This window comes from Electrophorus electricus, chromosome 20 (genome assembly GCF_013358815.1).
Source record: "Electrophorus electricus isolate fEleEle1 chromosome 20, fEleEle1.pri, whole genome shotgun sequence".
Classification (NCBI taxonomy): Eukaryota; Metazoa; Chordata; class Actinopteri; order Gymnotiformes; family Gymnotidae; genus Electrophorus; species Electrophorus electricus.
In genome coordinates this window covers 11,048,105-11,072,730 of record NC_049554.1, presented here as the reverse complement: position 1 = coordinate 11,072,730, position 24,626 = coordinate 11,048,105, and the positions used below count along the sequence as shown (strand labels likewise).

Genomic DNA, 24,626 nt, shown 5'->3' with positions numbered 1-24,626 from the left:
CATATTTTTTTGTTTTGATTTTGTTGCATTTAAATTGCTTGATATAATACTGAAACCAAAAATGTCAGTTTCATTATGTCATGTTGTACAATTTAACATTTACAAACAAATATTTGCACCTATGCACCGGCTGTATAATGTTTTCCCTTCCCATGCTAATGTGTTTAGTATCTACCCTTTGCTTGTTTGATTACCACTGCATATTCACATTTAGGAACAGCAAATGATGGCTTTAGCTTAATAATTTATTTTCCCCCTCGCTTTTCCTCTTCCTTCCACAAATGCCAAGCTAAGCTAACAGAGAAACGCTTTAGGTTTGATTCATTTTCATGCTTTTATTGCCTTTAAAAGATGTGCTTTCACAAGGACGAGCTCAACACATCAGCTATGCCCTGGCACCAATGTCACGAGAGGTTGCCTTCCTCCCTTCGACATCAGCCCCCGTTGCCGGTGAGAGAAGAAGGCATACGGTAGTAGACTAATTCATGGCTTCCCACACTCGTCTCCTTGAATGTTCCCCAGGAGATGCACTCTAAACAGCGTTCACTGGACTAAACGTCATGCAAATACCATGGCTTAAACAGGACCGCACAAGAAAATGCTCTGCCGCCTGTAAGCCCACACAGCATGTCCTTGCAATTGCAGCGTGTATATCTAATTATAGCCGTTTGCTGGATTAGCCTCGTACTGCAAAAGTCTCTGCTGAAAATAAAGTCTCTGCTGAAAATAATGGTTTGGACCTATGATTCAAGAGAAAAAAAAGGATTTTTTTCACAACTAAAACTAAAGACAACAATGATTTAGGCATTCGAGACAATCATTTCTGTGACATTACTCTACTTTGGTGGTGCGAACAAAGTAGGTTCTTCTGTCTGATGCTTAAACCATCCAAATAGGTGCAGCATACATAATGACTTAAATGATCAAGGGATTTTGGAAGATTGGAAAATCTCAGCATGATGAGAAACAGGGCTCCAAAAATTATGGCTTTCTGTTTATCATTAGGGACATTTGCCTGTGGAAAACAGAAGGAAACAACTTTTACCGAGCAGTGCACTAATGTCTCCACATAAAAGACATGTGAAAAACAATTTTAGGAGCATCCCAAGCAGAATAACTAGAAATTAAATTTTAAGATACTGCTAAGATATTGCTTCATTACAACTCTTACCCTAGCTGTAAGCTTGCATTATGTGTAAACATATCACATGCTCAACAGAGAGTAACTACAGCAGATGTCAGAAGATTCCTGATTCACAAGCATTATACACTGAGGACAAATATTACACGTTGAGTACAAATATTGGCAAATCTCACACAGAGCTATTTTCATCATGAAAACATTACAGTACCTACCACAATGGCCTACAGAAAGAACAGCACTGAGCAAAGCGAAGACTATGCCACAGCAATCGGTGAATGTAACACTTCAAGACACCTTACATAAACTGTTGCCCCATGACATTTTCAACAAAGGATTTGCAAATACAGTTATCTGCTGTGTGATGCCATCAGAAATGGAGATGGAGGCAGGAGACTTGAGGCAGAAGTCCCAAGGCAGCAGACTCAAGGCAGGAGTCTTGAGGCAAGATACTTGAGGCAGCAGCCTTGAGGCAGGAGTCACGAGGCAGGAGTCTCGAAGCAAACGTGAGAGAGTTCACCAAGGCAGCAGGACTCCAAACCAGTTGCTTATTTTCAGCACAGCCGTGCCTCTGACAGCAGAATTCTGCTGCTAGGGCTCCGTGGATGTCAGCAGGTAAGGCTTCAGCTCTGGAATGAGAACGGAACAAGGATTTTGGACATTGGGCTTATTTTAACACCTAACACACTGAGGCCAGTTTTTCAAACTCCACATTACAAAAGCACAGTTCAACAGGACAAAGGACAAACAGTACAAAGTACTTTATGCTTTGTACAAAGTAGCACAAAGGGACTGTTGTGATCTTGAGGATGTTAGCTACTGTGAACTAGCTGACTCGCTTGAATATAGAAAAGTATACAAGTTTTTAGAAAACTAACCAAGTGTCGCTCAACAACACACAATGTCTCTCGAGTGTAAGATTCCGTTAAATATATGTGGCCAGTCACCTCTACTGCCCAGGAATCAATGAATGAAAGTGCCCCTGTAGCCACTGTTTATGCAGGAATGCTTTCCCAGATGCCCACAATGTTTTACCTAAAATGGAATCACTTCAACCAGTGCAACACAATGCTGCTCCCAGTTGATGGATGTAACCGTGACGATGTGTGTCAGTACTATCATTACATAGGAGACTTAAACAAGCAAGCAAATAAATATAACAAGTATGGCTGGTGGACCATGAACAACAATGTTAAGAGTGAAAATATTACCTCTGCTCTTCATGGGGAGTTCTAATGGACATAGTGGGAGACCTCCATTGCTGGCTCATATGAGAAGCAGAAATAACAAGCCGTTTTTTACCAATCCATCTTTCAGTTTATTTATCACTGTAGAGAAGAGGAAGGAACAGTACTGCAACTGATATACTCGGCAGAAAAGAAAGAGTAAGGTAGAGTGGGAGACAGTGAGAGAGTCTGTGTATGTATGTGTTTACATGTGGCTATCTGCGTGTGTGTGTGTGTGTGTATATATGTGTGTGTGGGTGTGTGTGTGTGGCTTGGGGGTATGCATGTGTGTGCATTTGTGTGTGCGCATACATGTGTTTGTGCATGTGGCTGTGTATGCATGTGGCTCTGTGTGTGTGTGTGTGTGTGTGGGGCGGGTGTATATGGGCATGCAAGTGGTTGCATTTCTGCATGTGTGTGTGTGTTCGTGTATGTATGTATGTGAGCATGTGTGTACGTGCATATGTGCATGTGTGTGTGTGTGTGTGTGTGTGTGTGTGCGCAGTGAATTCGTCTCAGCTGGCCTGATCCCACGGGGCGGGAGCATGGAGAGGACGGAGCATGTGACAAAGCCAGCCTAGAGCGTGGGGCCCCACAGAGGGCACACGGAAGAGGTGAGGTCTCACATCTCAAGTTCCTGCAGGAGCCCAATAACTCTGTACCTAACCCGACAGACACCACCACCAGAGGATATGGATGCAGAATTGTCTTGATGTCACCAGGCTGAAGTGCTCATATGCACTTGTGCATGTGTGTGCGTCTGTGTGCGCTTGCATGCGTGCGTGTGCGTCCATGTATGCCCTGTCTGTGTCAGCACTCAAATCTTTAACTTTAGCGATAAGACCATTTAATAGCAGAAAGGCAAACAACAGAGGCAGTCTGTAATCTGATTGGCCAAGCCCCACGTTGTTTACACGCACCTCCTCAAAAATGTTGCGTGCTCTTAAGAGGCAACAAACCAACAATTAACCTCCGCGGCTCGCTTCACCTCATAAGTGGGACTGTGATTATACCACATGCTTCTGAACAGGACCAGTGTAATCTTCCACACTTGTTGAGAGCCACTATTAAATCACTCCAAAAATCAATGAGGATAGCAATTGCTCAGCCACTATGCATATAAACGATGTCGATACATAATGCATCTCCACCCTCGCCACGATTGATAAACACATACGCCCGGGCGGGCACATAACGAAAGGCAGGCGCAGTAATCTGGCCACCACGAGGGCGATTATGGCCACGAGCAGCCAACGGCCGATTGGCCGATTGTGTGAAACGGACTGTGGGTGATTTAGAGAGGCTCGCCAAGTTCCTCGAAAGCCCCTCCCATGAGACAGGTCTTAATTAAGCACTGGCTGTCAACACTGGGAGTGACTACATCATTCAAGGCCCTAAATGCGAAAGCAATGGGGTGATTACTGTTGCTCGGACCACAGATGGAAAGAGTGTTAACTTTTAGGTGGTTGGATGAGGACTGGAAGGGTATGCTGGAGAGCTAATTCATTCAACCTTGTTTACTGATTCATTTGGTCCTGTATACTGTGTTGCTGTACTGTTGTGAGGCGATTCATTCAGCCCTGTGTACTGTGCTGTTGTAAGGTGATTCATTTGGTCCTGTGTACTGAACTGTTGTTGGTTGATTCATTCCATCCTGTGTAATGTACTGCTGTGAGGCGATTCATTTGGCCTTGTGTCCTCTGCTTCTACTGTTGTTATGAGCACCATGGAACATAAGAAACAAAGTTTCATTCCAATGTATATCAAGTATATGGATGAATGACAATAAAGCCTGTCTTGACTTCTACTTCTTACTTTTTAAACCTGCTGTTCCAAACCATCCAGTCCAGATTTATGTACAGAAGAGGCTGTTTATTGTGCTGGTACTGACAATGTGATCAGGGCTAAAAACATGTGGTCCAGAAGAACCTTCGAATGCTTCATAGCAGTGCTCCAAATACTGCTCGGAATAATATTTTGGTGACATTTTCACAACAGCTATCAGGAAGTAGACCGTGGGAACCCTTAAGACCCTCCCCTCTACAGCCACTGTGCATCTGTACTCTGGCTGAAATAAAACTCAGTCCAGAAAGGGTAGGGTGGTTAAAAAAGAGAGAGCGAGAGAGATTTCATTGCATTGATAAATGGCAGCAGTTGGCACATACTTGCTGATACCAGCAAAGACTTCTCAGAACAAATCTTAGCAAGACTCCCTGCCTACCCCTCTTCATTTTCCCCTATATAGAATACAAGAACGGTGCAAGGCCTCTGAAATCACTGTGGGGGGTGTTGGGGCTATGGGGTGGTGGGTGTGGGTTATGTTGGTTGGTGTTTGGGAGTAGAGGATTGGAGATTAATTAAAAGTAAGCTGCTGAGGTTGCCTCTTCCAATTATCATCATTTTTTGCTGTTGTTGTTTATTGCTGGTTTCCTGGCTTTTGTAGCACTTTTTAGCTTTTTACTATCGATGTAATCACTGCCCATTTGGGGTAAAAAAAAAATGATGTAGGGACATACTATGTGCTTACTGCATCAGATGACTTTAGCATAATCACATAAGCTGGTTCCATCGGCCGTTAGGTATTAATTAGAGGTGTCTATCACTAGTGAGGGGGAGGGGGAAGAAAGTTTTACTGCAGATTCACGATGTGGAACGCAGACCCTTGCGCTTCAGCAAGGCCTAGTAATTATCAGTGGAGTGGCTCTACTTGGCATGATTTACCAGCAGCGTCGTCGATGACTACCGTGACATTTTTGTAGCCGTACCTGGCACCAATCAGCAGACTGACGAACTGCACTCCTGGGGCGTGTCTAATGTTGAGCTTACAAGGAACTACGACAATGCCATTATTTACCTCTAGAAGGTAATGCATGTTTGTCCTTTGTAAGGGTAATGGGTCATAATGTAAGAGTCAATTTGCCAAGTTGTGATAGCAGGGGTGGTGCAGCAGTTGGAGATCTGCATCAGTGCCCAGAAGGTTCTTGGCTCATATCCCATGAGTAAAGGGGGAAAGATGGAAAGATGGTGGAGTGTCAGTGCGTATATTCAAGTTCAAGTTCAAGTTCGGTTTATTTGTCACATACATAGTCATACACAGTATAACTCGCAGTGAAATGGTTGAGAGTGCTCTGTCCAAACTGAGGAAAAAGAAAACAGGGGTGCATAGAGAAATATATATTCTATATATGTACAAAAATATATTAACAATGTATGTACAATATATGTATATTATGTTTATATACACAATGTACAATGTATGGTTGTGCATGTATATGGGATCACTATCATCCCCAGCTGCTATCAGGAACACTATAGCTAGACAATTTGTAATCCACAGCAAAGGATTTACTCCAATTCTATCCTGAATAGTCCATAATTACATAAAACTGTGAGAAGATTCAGATGCACTAGATTTGTATGAATGTCCTTTATGTCTACTGATGAACACTCTGGGCCCCACAGGATGTATTGATGTACTGTATTTATCCATTAAAGGCATGTGCGCACAGGTGCATTTATGGGGGGTGGGGTCTCAATTTTAGAGCTTCAACTGCACTGTTGAGAAATGCATTCGAATAAACAGGAGCTGACAAGTAATTATAGGCTTAAGTTTCCTTATTCGCCTCCAATTATCTTCATCCAGTCCACCTTAGAGCCAATTACTGCAAACTGTGTCGCTGTTCTCGCTGTTTCCATCTCATCCCAGAGCGTGTGCTTACTCATTAGTGTTAACGAGCAAACCCGCCTGTGTCCTGCCGCCAACAGCAGGAGAAGGGGTAGACAGGAAAGAAAGGAAGCGCCATAACTGCTCGCTCATAAATTTGGCCCATATCCGCAGATCGTACCCTACAGAACCATATAGAGAGGGAGCCAGTCTTAGATGGCATTGAGTCCCACGCCTGCAGCGGAATGAGACAGTGCCTTAATTTCCCCCGTGTTTCTCTTCCCTCTTCCAAAGCCCAACCAAAGATTGGCTGGAAGGCAGCTGTACCATGTGACAGTCCTTCCTTTATTAAATCCCGTGCTTGAAATGTCACCGGGCTCACGGGTAAGGCAAGCGCTGCAGGGCGTCGAGACGTTGCTCTTTCTTCAGGACTCCGTTTGGGTGAAATGGAGAGGTTCTCATGCGACTTTTCTGGCGGGGGGTGGAGGACATCTCGGCTTACCTGCTATCTGCTGACTGGCCTTTGTGGGGTTTCCCCAGGGCCTGAGGCACAGGGCGATCAGGCCAGGTTCTCGGGCCTTTGCACACTTCCTCTCTGGCTGCCACGTGCAAGCGCCTCCCAGCAGCATTCAACACAATGTTTGCGACCAAATAAATACCCATAAATGTTGAGGTGAGCAGGGATGAGTCATCCGGGAGGAGATACGCACAGAAAGAGAGAGCCCCATACAAAAAGGGGCGGGTGGTGTGGGAAAAAATTCCACCCTATAACAATACCAGTTTTTATGAGGCTTTGATAAATCACAAAAGCTCTCTAGCTGCATGTGCGTGTACAACGCAAAAGAATCAGCACAGAACGTAGTTCGAGGCCAGGGCAGAGTGAGAGAGTGTAGCATTGACTGTACTCAGTGCTGCCACTCCACTTCTCCTGCCCTTTGTCTTTTGAAAGCCAGATACAATCCTACTTAAGAATCTGACCAGAGGACTGAAGGCTTGACCAGAAGAGGGTGGTTACCGCCAACCTTTATGCTCACCCATCCGCCCACCCGTCTACTTACCACCTACCTTCAGGCCATGAAGGTGCTGAGGAGTTACAGCTCGAGGAAGACGGGGGAACAGGAAAGCTGAGATCGATATTTAGGTCGACGTGGCAGGTGGCCCATTAAACTCGGCTACTGGAGACGGGTCTCTGTCACTGGGGGAGGGTGGCCTAAGATTTACAGCATGGAAAGGCTAGAATATCGCCATAAACCATAACAACCCCTATTGTACTATGTTCATGCACCAGCCCCTTGTCCCCCTCCACCTTGTCTGTAAAACTAAGGTGATGGACACTGAAGCCCAAGAGCGAGAATAGGTGAGTTTAAAATATATCACTCCACCAGGGTGGGTATGCTGCGCCAGGCACCTCCCTAGCTGACGAGCACAAGTCCTTCAGGAGAACACAAGGAGGACCTGTCAGAGAGAATGAATAAGCCTGTCTCCCAACATTCACTTCTAATTAAGAACAGGCCGGGCTCAGAAAGCCAGAGTTTAATGTTAGAATGAGCTTTCTGTTTGGTGCCAGGTGTTTTCTTCTTCTTCTTTTCTTCCTTCTTTCTCTTCTTCGGTGGCACCAGTTTTCCCGCAAATGCGGTCTGGCACGCACACAAAGCAAGCAAGAAACTGCTTAGCTCGGCCGTGTGCTGCACAACCACCTGCGGCGAGGCAGTGACTGTGTTTTTGGAGTGGCCTCCATACACTCCATACAACTAGGTTGTCCCGTATTTCTTTTTTTCCCTCTGTCTCCCAATATTTCAAACGATGAAACATCAATAATGAACACTTGTGTAAACAAATGTGTGCTGCTCCTCCATTATCAGACCAATATTCCCCAACATGCTGTGTGGGGTGGAGGTGTTCTCTACCTCCCTTTGCTAAGATGCTAGCATTACCCACATGATAGATGTTGCACCTCTGTGCCTGAAAGCAACCTAATTATAGAATTGGGAGACAGCAAGGCAGAGAGAGAGAGAGAGAGAGACTTGCATGGTACACAGGGAGGTAGAGAGAGGGAGGCTCCTCCTCACTATGACATTACTGTTATCTCCCGGAGGACATGCCATCGCACTGACCCACCTCCTTCTACCCGCTGCTGATGCGCAGAAGGAACTGAGCAGATAAATAACTATGGCAACCTCTTCCTCACCACCAGCACCCTCTCTGAGGAGAACTGGGGCGATGGGGGTTGATGGTTAAAAGGCAACGATGTATTAGGGACGAATTAAGAGGACTCTTAGGAAAAACTAAATCGGTCGGCAAAGATATTGGGAAAGGAGCCCAAAACATAGCTCAGAGGTAGCACCTCCGGTCACATCTGGCCACCTGTGTCCTGAATGTTTCGCGAGAGCAGCAGAAGTGGCTGAAAGAGGCTTTCCTCTGCATTGTAAGGGGCCCCAATGCTCCAGGCCAAAGAACCAGGCCACTCCAGTTCCACCCTGCAGGTTCAACCCTCTCCACCAAGCCCTCTGTGCTTGCGATTAGAGGCATGACCCCGCTCCCTTTGGAGGATTGCAGCAAACCGCTGGCAAGCTCGAAGATAGGATGGTCGCTGAACGGGGCCCAGGAAATGAGCAGGAAGGACAGAGCGAGAGGCGAGATTTTTCGGGGTCCATTAGGAGCAATAGCCTGTACCAGCTGCAAGGGATTTGGCCTGACATTTCTGCAGTGCAATTAGGGAGCTTTTTTTCCCCCATTATTGCAGCTACCATGTGATCGGCTGGGTCTTCTGGTCTATGCACAGCTTGAGTGAGTGGTACGTCAGGCCGATCACAGGGTGACTGCTGGTGATGGGTCCGATTCAACTCCATTAGGGACTTAATGAATTCATGAATGGAAAACAGGGTGCCACCTGGTCTCTGGCCATGGAGGGATAGAGATGTCACCGAAACCCAACACAAGGAAACTGAAAAAACTCGGTCAAGAAGGGAAGAGATGCTCCCCTTGTTGGCCCAAACCCCACGAGGTCACTGACAGAGACAACTTTGTCTGCCTGCCAGAGCTGGAGGCCCCTGACAGATCTCGGGCTAGGCTGTTTGAAGAGCAAGGTTTAGATGGGCCCCTGGTGATGCTCCCATGGTTGCCCTGATTAAAGAACAGAGGGTTGTTTCTTTCCAAACACATTCTTTGATGCTCACGGCTCTTATGCATACCGATCCTTGCTTGGGGGCGAGCGTTCTCATTTCCCATAATCCCTCTTAAGATGCACAGGTCACCTACACCTGTTTTTTTCTTCCATGCCTTCTTTTTTTCTTGAAGGCCTTTCTATTGTTAGTGTACAGGCAGCGATTTGCCGATTCTTGTACACCTCATGGTTAAAAAAATGCAAAACAACTGAACCAAGACACTCTGCTGTCTACTGTCTATTATCTTTAGGTGTTTTCTTAAGAGCTGTTGAATTACTTTTGCAGCTAAACACCATCAATGCTCTTCAGTCCTTCAGCATTCAGTTACAATCAAAAAAAGATAATTAATAGAACATACATCTAAATATAAAGCCTATCATAAAGACTACATTAGTGTTCCCAGCACCGCCCCCTCAAAAAAAAAGCTAAAGGAATGAAAATATATTTACTGTCATTTTCATTTTGTCATTTTGAATCCGCTCAGTACACGGTTCTTGAATGTTGGAATACATATTAGCTACCTACTGTGGTGAGCTCACGTTGTCTCATGTCTTCAGTTGCATCAGAAAAAAAGTTGTCTACTCTTTCTCCCTTCGTGTGTGTGTCTGCTTTGTAACTAACAGTGTGTTTTACTGTTAGCTGCTGGGCTGAGGCTAACGTCTTGAGTTACGATCGCAGAAACACTGCCTGTTAGATTAGTTTTTAACAAAAAGCTTACTTTATGCACTGAATCAAGGGAAGAAACAGGCAAATATGCAGAACTTATCATGGATGGTGCAGTCTTATTATTTATTTCTGTAAGTATCAAAATTAGAAACCATCATCAATTTATTTCAGAAGCTTGCGGAAGGCCCTTGATGCAGGGAGGGCTCTGGCTAGTGAGGATCACCATTACCATTATCTCTAGATTAACTTTCCACAAATTGGAGGTTTAGAAGACTTGCAACTCATAAAACAGCCACAACCCAGCTGGCAGAATGTTGTTTTCAGTGTAATGACTCCAAACTATGCCAACATGTACATCAGCCTAGAATCAATTTAATCTGAATCCAAATAGTAATAAAGTTCTAGAGTATACCTCTGTACAAACAATACATTGATGATACCACAATCATAGTATCTTGGAGAAACATCTAAGCCTTATCTTAATTACATTCTGGTTGAAAAAAACAACACTTTATTACACACCGTCCTTCACCAATAAATTGACCAACCACAGTGATGTGGAGCTTTCATCCTTGACATCTCATTAAGACTCCACCCATGAGCCAGTTTCACTGCATAACAAGCATTTGTAGCTCCCACACCAAGCAAACAGCTGACCATAGACAGAGGTCCTTTCACTGGCTTATAAAGAAAAGCAGTTTAGCACAATGTCAGCAGAACAACGTTTTATAAAGATGGCTCAATTAGATTCCTATGATTTGTGGGTAAATAAATAACTGTTGGGAAACTTCTACATATAAGATTCTTCCCTTGGTGCTGAAACAGAAATACAATTCTTAAATGCTGGCACATCACTGAATTGTTGAACCTAACTGTGACCTTAAATCAGTGTTTAACGTACCCCCTCAATTACTTTTTTTTTTTTTTAACTGCTCAGCTCTCCAGGACAGAATGGTAAAAACATGCACCTCACATGCTAAATGGTCTTCAATCTTCAATGATCAATTTGGAGGGCAATTATAAGTGTGGCCAATGAAACCAGTGTCAGAAAAACACCTTCACCTTTACTCATGCATACAATTGCAAAACACTTCCAGTTAAAGGTATAATTTCATGCCATTCCTTGCAAGTAATGTATTTGTTTGAATGGTGGTGTGGTCCACATTAGGTGGAGTGACTCACCACAATGTCAAGAATGCTTATTACAGAGCACTGCAGACACATAACACAGGTGGGTGGAGGCCACAATTTAAGTTGGATGGCCATAATATGAGGCACATTTGCGATTGGAAACCTGGACACCCTCACATAAAGGTCTCTTTAAAAAGGAAATGCGTTGCATGTCACACCTATTTTGAATATTTTCTTTTGTATTTCATTGAATGTATTATGGGCCATGTGATTTGGAGCATTAAATACCCCTTATGAAGATGTTTGGGTCAAGATATTGCTAAACCAATGTCAGGAGCATTCATATGTAATTGGCTATGTAGGTGAAACTACTTTTATCCGGAGCTTTCCGATACATTTCAGATGAGCAAAAACTTTGCGGCAGCTCTGTCATGCTGTTGTTTCTTTGAACATGCTTTTTGAATCCGCTATCTCTGAATGCCCAGCCATGTACCATTGCCTCTGAGTAGTCAGTGAGTACAGGAATTCCCAAAGACCATTAACATAAGCAAGACTCTGCCACCCTTTTCTCCAAATAAGAACCCAGGAAATGCCTATACATGGAACCCTGCCCACCTAGCCTTGTCACATGGCACGACTAAGATTCAAAGTTATGGATATGGTGAATTACAACATCATGCCTTTTGAGACAGCAGACCCGTATCTCTTATGTGGAGTCATGCACTGGAGTAGTACCAGTGATTATAATGACAATAAGCTTAATACTGTTTATAGCAGGATCTGGAAAAAGCTAGAGTAATTTCATCATTTTATGCATTTGTCTTTAGACTGCACCACATCATCTAATGAAACAATCAGAGTTACCTGGATACAATGCAAATTGTGGGCTACACATGAACTACATATTAGCGTTGCTGGTTTTGAACCCTAATCACAAGCTGCCATACTTTAGGTACAGCAAGAGGAAGAACTTTATCAAGTAATTAGAAACTATTCCTTGACACAAGTGCTTCCTAAAATAGTAATTTGTAATATGTGGGTTGGTACAAACAATAAGAAGCCTCGCGTAATTATAATTGGTTCCTCGATTGCATTTTCCTGCAAGGCTCTGGTGTTGTAGTACTGTTAGGCTCTAATTTCATGGGCTTCATCATCGTTAACTGATAGCTGTGCGTCTTCAGCGGGAGTCCATCTCAACCTAATATGCAGAGGATAAAAACGACTAATTTTACCTTGAATTTCTCCAAGTTTAAAGCCTGATAAACCTTGCCAACTAGTGCCACAGAGGACTACAGGGAGGACAGGGCAAATAAGCTTCTCTGACATGCCAACAAACCCTTATTTTTCCAAAGAAATTTTTTTTTAATTATCTCAACTTGTCAAGCTTCGTGTGAGAATTATCCATGATTAAAATCCCATGCGATTTCATACTTTGTTTTACCACGATTGTCACATTATAACACTGTTTGGGCAATTACCGCCTTTTTCATGGGGGAATTACTTTCGCATTTCATTAAAGAAAAAAACGTAGCAAGAATAATTGCGTGTCTTTTCATTCCGGCTTTTCCCTACCATCCCCTCTTTCTCTCCTCCCTCTTTCTGTATCTGAGGAGCACATAATCACAGGAACAAACAGGCAGACGGTGAATGAAATTTGTTTGAAATTGCAAATAACTCGAGAATAAATCCACCACCATCAAGGGGCTTCTGTACCAACGGCAGGTTTTTTGGCTAGGAGATAAAACAATGTGCATGTTGACGTAGTTGAGAGGGAAGCTTATATTTCTCCACCCGGCCATGCTCCACCTCCCACCTCCACCTCTAGACTTGCTGTCTCCTCCCTGCTTTAGAGGCAGCTCAGGAGGTTTACACGTGCTCAAGAAGATGCGTAGGGTTGCGTGCAGTTGTGTGCAACAAACCCAGTCGAGCTCACTTAGTATGCTGCGCTTTCAGAGGCGTTAAGTGCTTGGAGCCCGGTTACTATTTATTGGTCTTCTGCGGGGAATCAAAATGACATGTGCCTCCCTGAATCGAGGGGGAAAGCACACGAAGCGTGCAACCCTCAAAAAAAAAAACCTCACAGCTCCAGTGCCTCAACTAAACGCTGCCTTCCAGCTCTCGGCTCGCTGGGAAATGCTGGGAAAACAAATACACTGCATCGGCTTCGTTTGGCTGATTAGCCGTAAAAAAAAAAAAAAAAGTGAACTAATACCATGGCAGAGATGACAAGGGAAGCGAGAAAAACAAGGCGCACTGAGAGAGGTAGGGGGGTAAGAATAGAGCCAGTAGGATGTGATAGGCAGCCATGGCAGCCGTCTCATGGACGGCAATGCAGAAGGACAATACTCTAATATGCGCACCCACTGGGGGGGGAGAGTGAATCAACCCAGCCTGCGCATGGGCACCCGCCATGGGCTGCCACTCCAAACGGGTTGCCCTGTCTCTCAAAACAGGGTGAGAGATAGGGGTCGTCACCCTCCTCTTCCTCCAAGCCTCTCTCTGTAACGCAGTCTCATTCACAGGTAAATACTTCGGGGACATTGTAATTTATTTTGCTGCTGTTCCCCCACCCCCGCACCCCTCCCCCTTTCCTGCGAGGGGATATTGAGAAACGACAAAAGGGATGTAAACCAGAGGTATGACTGAAGTCCAGCACAAACAGACTGAATTTCCTCTGGTCGGCTTCTGTGCACAGCGGGGAGGGGCTGGAGAGGCAGTGCCAGTTGTTTTCGATGGCAGAGCTCCCCTTAGAGGAAAGAGGAGAATCTACGCAAATACGCCCACTTTGCCGAAGCCATTTGACCCCCTCCATATGCCACAGAAAAGAGCAGAGCTGCCTTGTCAGACCATAATCACAATCTCACTAAGCCGCCCCCCCCTTTGGCTTATTACAAAACGGGAGACAGACATTCATTCCGACACAAAGGCAACATTCAAAGCCCAGAGGGACGCTTTTTACCCTGTTTATGGGCGCATGAGCACGTCAAGCTGACAGACAGACTTGGAACCCATTCACTCTATCAAGGCTTGACTTACAACCCTAACAAACCTTTCATGAACAAAAGAAAATAACCCAGGGCACCCTGAAACAATTCCCTGGTCCCACTTGATAATCAGTTACCACTACCCCTCCTACATCCCCGCCACTACGTTTCCACTGCACCGAGAGAAAAAAAAACAGGCCTTCGCTGATTTGATTCAAAATAAGGGCGAATTTGTGCTCCCCTCCATGTTCCAAGCCCGGAATGATGTGCGTTGGAAGATGTGGATGGGCCGGAATGCTAAGCAAACCCAAGATGGGGTGGATCACAGCGGCGCGGGATGCCCACGTGCACACACCTCCTTCAGGGCCGCTGCAGGTCCCTTACAATAAGTTTCCAATGTTGTTACCATACATACTGACCTGAGAACAGATCAGCTTCGTCTCTATCCACCAGGCGAACAGGCGGCACAGAGCCACATGACCACCAGCCAACCCAACGTGAGTAGTGACATTAACTGCTCTAATAATCCATAACCTCGAATGGGCTGGGAGGCTTCGGGGTCCCTCAAAGGGGCTTTGGCTCGCGCATCGTAAACATGGCACCTCTGACGGGAGATGTGTTCATGAGGTCAGTGGCATGTGTTTATCGCTCCCCGTTTGGTTTAATGTTTGGGCCATAAAACCTGGAAAATTTCCCATAAAAGCGAGGAGCAGAGAGGACGCTGCTTGTCTCACCTCAGTGTGGAACAGCAAATCTCAATTTCATCCGGACTGCTGTTTTTTTTCCCCCCCTCGCTTATGTCACCTCAGTGCAGTTTTCCATAGGCTGTTTGAAAAAGCACCATTTGAAAACAAGCCCATATCAAGGGTGTGCATCCCTTGGCTGGAGGCTCGGAGAGGACTTTCTCTCTGCCCCTCACCTGCTGAGTCAGGAAATATTCACGCTCAGCTGCTTGGCAGAGGGCTTTGAACACTCTTTGTCTGCTGTTGCTCCGTTCCACAGATGTACCTGTCTGCAAACACTGCCAGTGCTGCTGCAAATAAAACATCTGCCCTCAGTGCATTTCCATGGAGTTACAATTGCTGTGCTCCCTCCCTCTCTCTTTCTTTCCTTCTCACCCTTTCACTCTCTCTTCCTCTCACTCTGTCCCTCAATCTCCACCCCCCCAACCTCTCCCTCTCTCCTTATGCTCATCTTGCCAATACTCTGCCATCACCCCTTAAAGACTCAGGATCAGGCACAGATGTAAAGTAGGTCACTAGACAGGCCAGAGCACGGTTATCTCCATGGTGGCGGGAGGGTTTCCAGAAAACGGTGAGGCTGGAGCAGGGCAGGGGCGTGTTTGTGGGCCAGTCCCCCACTTGCTGCAGTGATCTGACCCTGTTAAAGGAGTGGCCAACCAGGGTGGGGACCGTGCTGCATTCATCTGATGCAGTAATCACTTCACTGTTCGGCACCTCAGATTGAAGAAATCATTGAAATTGATACCCACGGGAGAAAAAATGAAGGCACAACTTAAATAGAGAAACCGTCAGCATCAGAAGAAGGTGACATCCACTGGAGTTAAACATCTCATGAAATGGAGGGAATTTTGATACAGAGTACTGTAAAGTGTAAAATGAAATGCTGCAAAATCACTTTGAGGTTATTCAAACTGAAAGTGCAATGAATGAACAAACATAGCATCTAGTCAAGTGAAGCGAGCATCTGTGAAGAGACTGGTAGGGAGGTTTCCGGAACACACCTGTCTTCTGTAATCTCAGCCCTGCAGGATGCTGCCGAGCCAAGTCTGCAGGCCAGAATACATGTACGTGCTGCCGTGGGATGCGGGGGGGGGGGGGGGCTTGTAGGCTTGGGAGGTGCTGGGCTGCCTGCAGGCTTGGGTGGGCATTGTCCGAGGTCTCTCATGCAGAACTCCAGCATCGCGCTTTAGAGGGTTCCTTCAAAAGACCATATGCAGGGAACTCACTTTCTGTCATTTTGCACATGCAGGGACTACTAAGATAGCATCAGTCCTGTTGATGATTGTCATATGATTATTTTCGGATGAGTGTCACAGGTGCTATTGATAGACGTTTCCCAATCATGTGCTGGATTCTGTGAACAGGGTTTTTTTTGTTGTTGTTGTTGCTGTTGATTTTTGTTGTTGGCGGTGTTTTTTACTGCTTAAATATGGGTGATTAGTGAAAGGGGTGGGTGGGGTTCTGCAAGTCTCGTGAAGAGTGTAATTATACCACCTACAAACTGCAAAAAACAGTATGCTGAACATCTGCATAACACTTCCTGTTGCCTTAACTACCAAAACAATAGCTTGTTAGAACTTTGTTGAACATTACTCAGCACCAGACTGTCAGTGTAAAACACATTTTATACTTGCTGGCCCGCAGAACCACTGAACGTGACAGAACTCTCAACCCCGTTCTTTTTCATTTTGCACAGACCATGGAAGTGGAAGAGAGGTCAAAGCAGGATGAAAATGTTCATATGTGTGCAACACATTTTTGCAGTCAGAGGTTTTCTATACAGGCTGCATCCTAATGTTGCTGGCCAAAGTTTAAAACAAATATTTCAAAGGCTCCTGTTGGAGAAGGAAGGGATGTGATCAAGCATGCATACATAAGTGTAAACAACTAAACACAGCCCCTTTGTGTTAATTCTTCAGGTATGCCTTTCCATCTACATGTGCTCGTTTGATCATTTCTGCTGTATCATTTTTCATAAAGCAGCCACTGAGTCACAAACAATCAACAACAGATCAAGAGCAGACAGACCTAGACAACGAGCTGAACTGGGAGTTAACTGGGAGTTTTCTGTAATCAAAGACGAGATGCACAATAATGAATGAATGAATACATGAATGAATGAACAACTGTATAAATGAATGAATGAATGGGTTAATTACTTAACTGATTAATTAACTTGTGCATGACTAAAGGCTACTCAGTGTTAGCAATGTGCATCAAACTCAAAGTTCACGGCATACTGTATAACAAATGCACAAAACCCAGAAACCTTTATGATGCGTTACACTAGCAGAAAAGGTTTAGGAGAAAAACAATCTTTGTTATTAACACTTCATTATTAATTATATTTTCACAGGGAAACATGGGGCTTCCTTAAATAACCTATTCCTCAATCAACCTATGGATCCATGAAAACTCTGAGAGAGTTTGGTTAGCTTATCAGAACAGGATCTGGAAACCATTAACCAAGTGAATGCTGAGGGATGAACCTGCCCTTATAAACGGTCAGTATATATTCCAACTGGCAGACGGTGCACAGTACTGAGTGTGCTTCAGAGTAGCAGCAAGCTAAATAACAACAAAATCAGATGACAGAGGTCCATAACTGTTCTGCCTGGCAAGGATTAAATTCATTCCTCTGCTCTACAGATTAAAATGAACTGAATCTACATATTGATTTTTACAGATCACCATTGTGTACCCAATTACATCATCAGATTTAAAAACAAAACAAAACAAGGTATGTGCATTTATCTGAAACTACTCACTTATAAACAGAAACAAATCTGTGCAGAGTCACTACAAATCTCTGTACAGCCCGAAGCAGCATGTAAACATCTCCAGAATCAAAGAGCGAGGTAAAAACTCCAAACGTTGACGCTTGTGCCAGCAAAACTCTGGAGTAAGTACCAGACTCTGTGATCGGTGCATTGCTTGCCTGCTACAAACTTAGCGCTCACTAACAGTTGAGGTGTATTGTTTTATAGAAGACCTCACTGTCTCTAGTGAGGTCGTCCTGTTGTGTCAGCTTTGCTGAGGTAGCGGCATGTGCTTGAGCAGTTGGCCCTGTCAGGGGCGGGCCAAGCAGTGTAGCCATAACAACAGTGCACAAAGGTGGATGAACATGCTGACAAGAGCAAAGTCTACAAATCCATAATCGATCGTACAACCAGAAATACAGAGGAAAAAAACAAACAGAAAGAAGCTAACACAGGCTTAGGTGGCTGACAAGAGGAAACCAGCAAGCTACTGAAAGAAACACAGTGGATTCCAGAACAGGACCCTCCTCCTCATCATCCTCATCATCACCCTCAAAGGGTCATCTTAAATGACCCTTTTTCTTTTCTAGCCCCGGGATGTCCGAAGCTACGGACTGTTCTCAGCACCCCACCGGCACTTTTGTATTGGCTTAACCCCCAGGTCACTGATGAGTGTTAATATCTAGTCAGCAGCAGTCCAACGATGAGAAGATGACCATTGATAAGCAGGGTAGATAGGGGCCAACACATGGCAACAGGCAACAGGGTTCCAGTCTGCAGCCATAGCTAACGAAGAACACAGCGTGCATGGCTACAAGGTGCCAGGCAGGTGCTTTTAATGGAGAGGCTGCTGTGCTTCACAGCGATGCTCCATATACTGTAGTTGTCAAGACTATGCATATGAGCTTTTGCAAATTAATTTTCATAAGGGTGGAGTAAGGCTCAGTTTAGCAGTGGAAAGTCAACCTTGGGATAGGGTTCTCAGAGGTATTGCACTTTTGGATTGTTAAATAATAGAGTGAGTATTACCTTGAGCACTCTTTCTACTAGTTAATGAAGATCGTTATGACGTGACGCTCTGGGGAAACGCTGTCTCTGACTGTGCAATTACATGTTGTGACAGATACCTTATTAAATGCCGGAGACGACTGATCGCTCCATTTGCGCAGTAGCAGGGCTTGTACTAGACCTGGCTGTCGCTATCTCCTCAGATTATGCTGTTAATTATGCACAGGGATAGTGCATTTTAAAAGGGCATAGAAGTCACGGGTCTTCGTCTGGTGGCTTAATACAACATATTTGTTGGGATGGGCATGGGTGTAGGTGTAGATGTATGTGTGAGTGTGTGCATGGTTGTTGGTGTGTGTTTGTTTGTTTGTTTGTGTGTGTGTGTGTGTATGTGTGTGTGTGTGTGTGTGTGTGTGTGTGTGCGTGCACGTGTGTGATCAAACTAATCTTCAGTTTAACTCTGCATTCTTCTAAGCTCCTCTAGTACTGTGTGAATAACTACTAGCCTGTGTAAGTCTCTCTTGCTCAGCTGTCGGGCCTTATGGTAATGGGCATGAAATGTAACAGCTTTCTAAATGAGAACCACACAACACTGGGTGAGAATGGGCCACAGCCTTACAGCGTCAGATTCAAAAACAGTGTGTTACCCTCTGCCACACGCCTGTGGAACACTGGATGTATGACATCCATGTATTGTTCTGCATTAGAGAGCCATACTGTTGTAACCCTTAGCAACGGGACAGCCATTAGCAGTATGCAAGGGGGGTTAGGGCAGACCAATTAGGCATCTAATACTAATGCAAAAGGGAAAGTGTCTTCCAATTCAAATTAGATTCAGCAAGCAGAAGAAAATGGCACAATCTGTATTACAATGTATGACTTTGCATCTTAAATTACCCTTTTTCTTTTCTGATCAAAAAAGAGCTGTATTTCTTGTAAGGGGCTGTTGGGAGTGGGGGGTTTGGATTGTCCTGATATATAATGTATACACAGACTGTTAGGTTATCTATTTCTGTTACACATGTCTTGAGGTCTTTTGTACTGCTTCTATGTGCCACCACCATGCTTCCATGATAGCAGCCTGCTAGCATTGTTAATGAAAGTGAACAAAGTAAGTTGCATACTATTTATGTACTACTTTTTTTGTATATGTTGGTAGGAAGACTCGCAGGATAGGATGTGGTGAACATCATACATGAAAAATAATTACAGATCGCAAGCCCTAATTAATCGCTGGCGAACGTTAAAGCCCATCTGCTTTGGACATGACTGAACTGACTGAAACGCTGATTTTGACCCTTCTGTTGCAACACACATGGCGACTGAGTAAGGTCAGGAGACGAAAAGGGCCTTATTAGCGGATGCACTTTGGGTGTTGTGTTCTTGTGCTTACAGCACTGTTGGGCCTGACAGCATGCCTGGAACACAATGTGCTTCTTGTGAAAGCATGTGACATAAAGATGTGCACAAATGAGCTGAAAGAGCAGTGGGCAAAGCCTCTTCCTCTGCCTCTGTCCCTTATTTGAAAGCCTGCGAACAAATGGACTCCTTGTCCTTGTCGTGAATCACTTGCTTCTGAGGATGAGCTGATAATGCAAGCTTGACAGATTTAATCTATATAAATTTCAGCCATAATGCTGAGAGTGAATGCTGTAGAGGGAGCTAATAATAAGTCACAGGGCTCAAAGCCATTTATGTATCTGTAGAAATATGTCTGCCTATAACAACTGACTGTAGATGAATGAAACATGTATGGCTGCAGTTGAATTAAGAGCCTTATGCCAAACTATTTATTAACTAAAACAACAATGGGGATGACATCCCATTTGTGTAGGGCCTATCCTACCTCACCACTCACTTTAATAGAGACTCTGATTTGTATCTACATGACCACATCATTAGGTGCATCTTATTTGGTATATCTTATACATTTCAGAAGACTACAACTAGCCCGTGTCTGTTGGTATGCAAGATTTCTCAGTCATCCTCTACCCTGTTCAACACTGGTCGGTTTAGGACCACAGGACCACTGAGGACTGGATGTTATTTGGAAGGTGGGCCATTCTCAACACAGCATGAGCAACTCTACACTTACAAAGTTTTTCCAGTAAAGTGTCTGGTGAGCATAGTCCATTAGTTACAAGAGCCATCAGAACAGGGATGGCAAAGCTGTCAAAGCTGTACAGAGAAGAAACAATAAACAGAGCAACACGTAGAGCAAACAAGGCTGCAACTACACAATAACCATGGAACCATCAGGACAGGAATCTTATTCAAAGTATCCCATAAACATTCCTCCTGAAGGTCTTCTCCTTTGGAGAACAACATGTGGAGCAACTGATCCAAATACATCAGTGCTGTTATCAGTAGAGGAAAGCTGCAGTTGAAAGCTCCAGTTAGCTAGACAGCCATGAAACAGGGCAACATGCATTGCAGAGCTGGGTCCGTTCTAGACCATCGAGTGAACAGAGTGCAGCACATTAAAAATGCTGGTTTGGTGCTCCATACCTGCATGGAACTGGTTTCTGTCTTCTAACAAATACAAACTTCACTCTGATTCATTTATCATGACAGCTATATGTTTATTTCTGTGACCACCAATGTTACAAAGTATTGGTTTGGTGTTTCTTGCACTTTAAAGTATATGCTGTATGGTAATGTATCATAACAATGGTAATGATTATTTATTTATTTATCTTTCTATTTATCAGTGCAAACTCCAAAATCAGTATAAACCTCTATTGTGAAATAGGTAAGAAAAAAATCAGATGTAGGCATGTGTATTAGTGAACAGTGGTTAGTGTTAAACAATATATTTGATATGAGACTCAGTCCAGCCATTGATGGTGGACACTGATGATGGAAAAGCTACGTCCTGAGCAGGGGCCACTTTGTGGCATTGACACAAAAGCCATCAGCCTGTGAAATGTGGCGATTAATGCCTGAGCAGTTCTGCCTGGCACAATCTGTGAATAAATCTCAGCTGGGAGAGGTGTGTGGGGGTGAGGGCTGGGGGGTGGGGGTGGGTGTCCATTAAATAAAGAATTCGCTCATCCAGACAGCTAGCCCACAGGCTTCTACCTTTATTACCAGAAGGGGGGAGATGGGGAGCGCATTAACCACTATCCCCACAAACAAAGCGTGCCTGCTAGCGCCTGACCACCATACTATCAGCAGCCCTGGTGGGCTTGCGCTGTTTACTCACCTGGCCACCAGACAGCATCATCATCCTCACCTCTCAGGCCGCCGGCCTGGCTGGAAGATGAAAGGCCATAATCGCCCACTGCAATTCCACTTTTTGTGTCAGAGGAACATCAAAAGCGGGCTGCAGGTTGAACTCTGATGACTTTCTTGTTTTCAGCCACGGCCTGGGCCAGGCTTCCCCTCCCCTGCCCCACCTATCCCGGAGCTTCAAACGCGGGGCCGTGAGCAATCAGCGGTGCTGTGTCTCAGAAACAAGACGATCCCACGTATCAGCACTGTTGGTGGAGAATTTGGGATTCCTTTTTCTCCTTTTCCTTTTCAGTTATTACTGAGTATGGAAGTCAGCCTCTGCATGAGTATTCCATCTGTCTGTGGCCCAGCATCTCTGCTAACAATGGTGACCTGCCAATGTATACATTATCATATACATTAATGCATGGACAAATCAAACTCACCCTGAGCTTGTCAGAATCAATCCCGGTTTACAGCTGATAATGCTAGGCACGTCATGTCGGTTCACCAGGCATCTCCCTCTGATGCTCCTACACTTTCACGGAACCCTTTCGTAATGAACGTGGAAGGAGGGTTTCCATTTTTAAAGGAAAGGAAGGAAACTGATCACAGAAAGAGCTGCCGATATCAGCATGTGGGCACTGAGGTTATCAGATATACCCTTGCTGAAGCGAGCGCAGAGGTTAAGAGCCGAACCACTTGACTGAGGCCACAGTTTTGCAGGGAAGCGTTCTCCACCCGCAGCTGCAGTTATAAGCCGATGTGCTGTCTGCTCATGTCCGTCAACAGAAAGTCCCAGTATGGTCATCTGCCAGGCAGTGTGGAGGGCATTCCTGTAATTATACAGATGCTGTTGATGGGGTGCCCACATAGCTCTGTTCCAAATGCATTACATCACCTCTATTGACCACCAGCCTCTGAAGGAAATATATTTAGACGAAGCACCTGCTCCCTACACTCCAGGACATTTGAGCCATTGTAGACTGCCTTTGGTAACATGCTACTAATAGGAAATGTAATTATAAAGGATTAATAAATGACTATTTCAAATTGGCATAATGCAGTTGATGAAAAAGGGAATTTTCTTTCTTCTTTAAAGCTTGAACCAGGTGTGGACAGCCACACAGGGAGATATCAGTCATATCGCCTTCATTTGTAAAGTCCCTTTTTTGTACAGAGCATTTCAGCCCATCCCAGTCGTCAGCCAGAAAAGGAGATGTTTCTCTCATTGGCTCCCATTGTTTGAGAGAAAACAGGTGTGCAAATATCTTTGGCATGACATTATGCTGCTGTCGCAATGCCATACATGTGCTTTTCCATTCCAAAACGTGAGATTATTCAGGATGTTCTTACAAAACACAAATTCTATTACACACACACACACACACACACACACACACACACACACACACAATTTTTATATATATATATATATATATATATATATATATATATATATATATATATATATATATATATATATATATATATATATATATATAAAAATTTTACATGTCATAAGTAAACACATCCCACCCACAGTTCTAAATGCCCAGGAGCTTACCGATTGGAGGAGAGCACTACAGCTGAGAAATCCAGCTCACTGGTATGTTCCTGAGCAGCACCCAGAAAGAGTGTCTCTTCTCAAAGACCGAGAGGGTGAAAAGCTATTGCTATAGTTTGCTCTTTGGTCGCAATTTTCTCTGTTGCTTCTACTACATCTTTGGGCTAAATGTGCCTATAAATCATGCATTAAAATTCATGAAAAAGCAGTGATACAGTACACATGACATGAGAACCTTCTGAGAAGGAGCCTAGGTTAACAGAGGACAACAATATGATGGATTGGAGAAGAAATGCTGGCTAATAAACTCTTGGCTCTGTTCCTGCTCTCTGTAAAGGAAAACTACAGGGACTGCTGTCCTCTGCTTTCTTCGCTTTTTACTACACTAAAATGTTACATCGGGGACATTTAACTTTCCTTATTGCGGACCGCTGACAGCCGATCAAGCATCTCTGTCTCTTCTTATCCAGATGAGCACTGGAGGCTGGTGAGTGCACGGATGGAAGGGCAAATCTGAATGGCAGTGACAACTCGGTTTCTGATTGGCATCCCTGGCACGAGAGTTCCACCCTCCCGCCTCCCGCCTCCCTTACGAGCTGAATAAAGGCCGACTAGGCAGGAGTCGCCATAGACACAAAAGCCCCTCCCATACACCAGCCTTCAGGTGTGAGCCACCCCTCCTGTAGGTCTATTATGCATTCAGCGAGGCGCTCAGAGTGCTTCGATGAGAACCTTCGGGTCCTTCATTTGAGGTCTTTGTTCGTTCTCATTAGTGAGCACGAGTGGAGGAGTTTCTAGGCTAATGAGTGTTTGTTGTACATCATCCAGTGGCGAGCTGGAGAAAAACAGAACTAAAGAAATTCTCAGGGGCTTTGTATACGTCCAAAGATGTGAAAAAAGAACATTAAAAGGTGTTGTATCTGTGATTAATAATAACACATAAAGAGGAACATCAAATGTGCAGAACTAGCTCTAAGGGTTGATCTATAATGAAGCGCTTTTGAAACTATGAAAAATGCAAGAGGTTTTGAGAGGAGCTTTCTAAATGTCTTTTTGTTGTATGACTTCCTGACAGATTTTTCTCCCTAAGAGACTGCAACACAAGATCAGGGGCTCTCCAACTCCAACGCAGTTCAATATTCTCCTTCTTTAGCTGAATCATGTGCATTGCATAGAAAACACTGAACTTCACAATACTGTGCATCTTCAGGACTGGGGCCAGACAGGCCCATGTCTTGCAGAGAACAAATTGTGCTGAAACCCAGCTTCTCCTACCTACCATGGGCAAAATAGCAACACTGATCTGGAGTCAGAAAACCAGAGTGTGAAAAGAACAGTTTCTGCTGTAGGCCAATGAAAG

The 24,626-nt window shown here is 44.5% G+C and overlaps 1 long non-coding RNA gene across 1 annotated transcript; it reads right to left on the bottom strand.

The window, feature by feature from the left end:
* Positions 1–315: 315 nt before the first annotated feature.
* LOC113572380 lies at positions 316–22,426 on the bottom strand. Its single transcript, XR_003410101.2, has 2 exons — positions 21,692–22,426; positions 316–1,770 (listed from the first exon to the last, which is right to left on the bottom strand). It is a non-coding gene; the product is annotated as an uncharacterized LOC113572380 (long non-coding RNA).
* Positions 22,427–24,626: the final 2,200 nt, after the last annotated feature.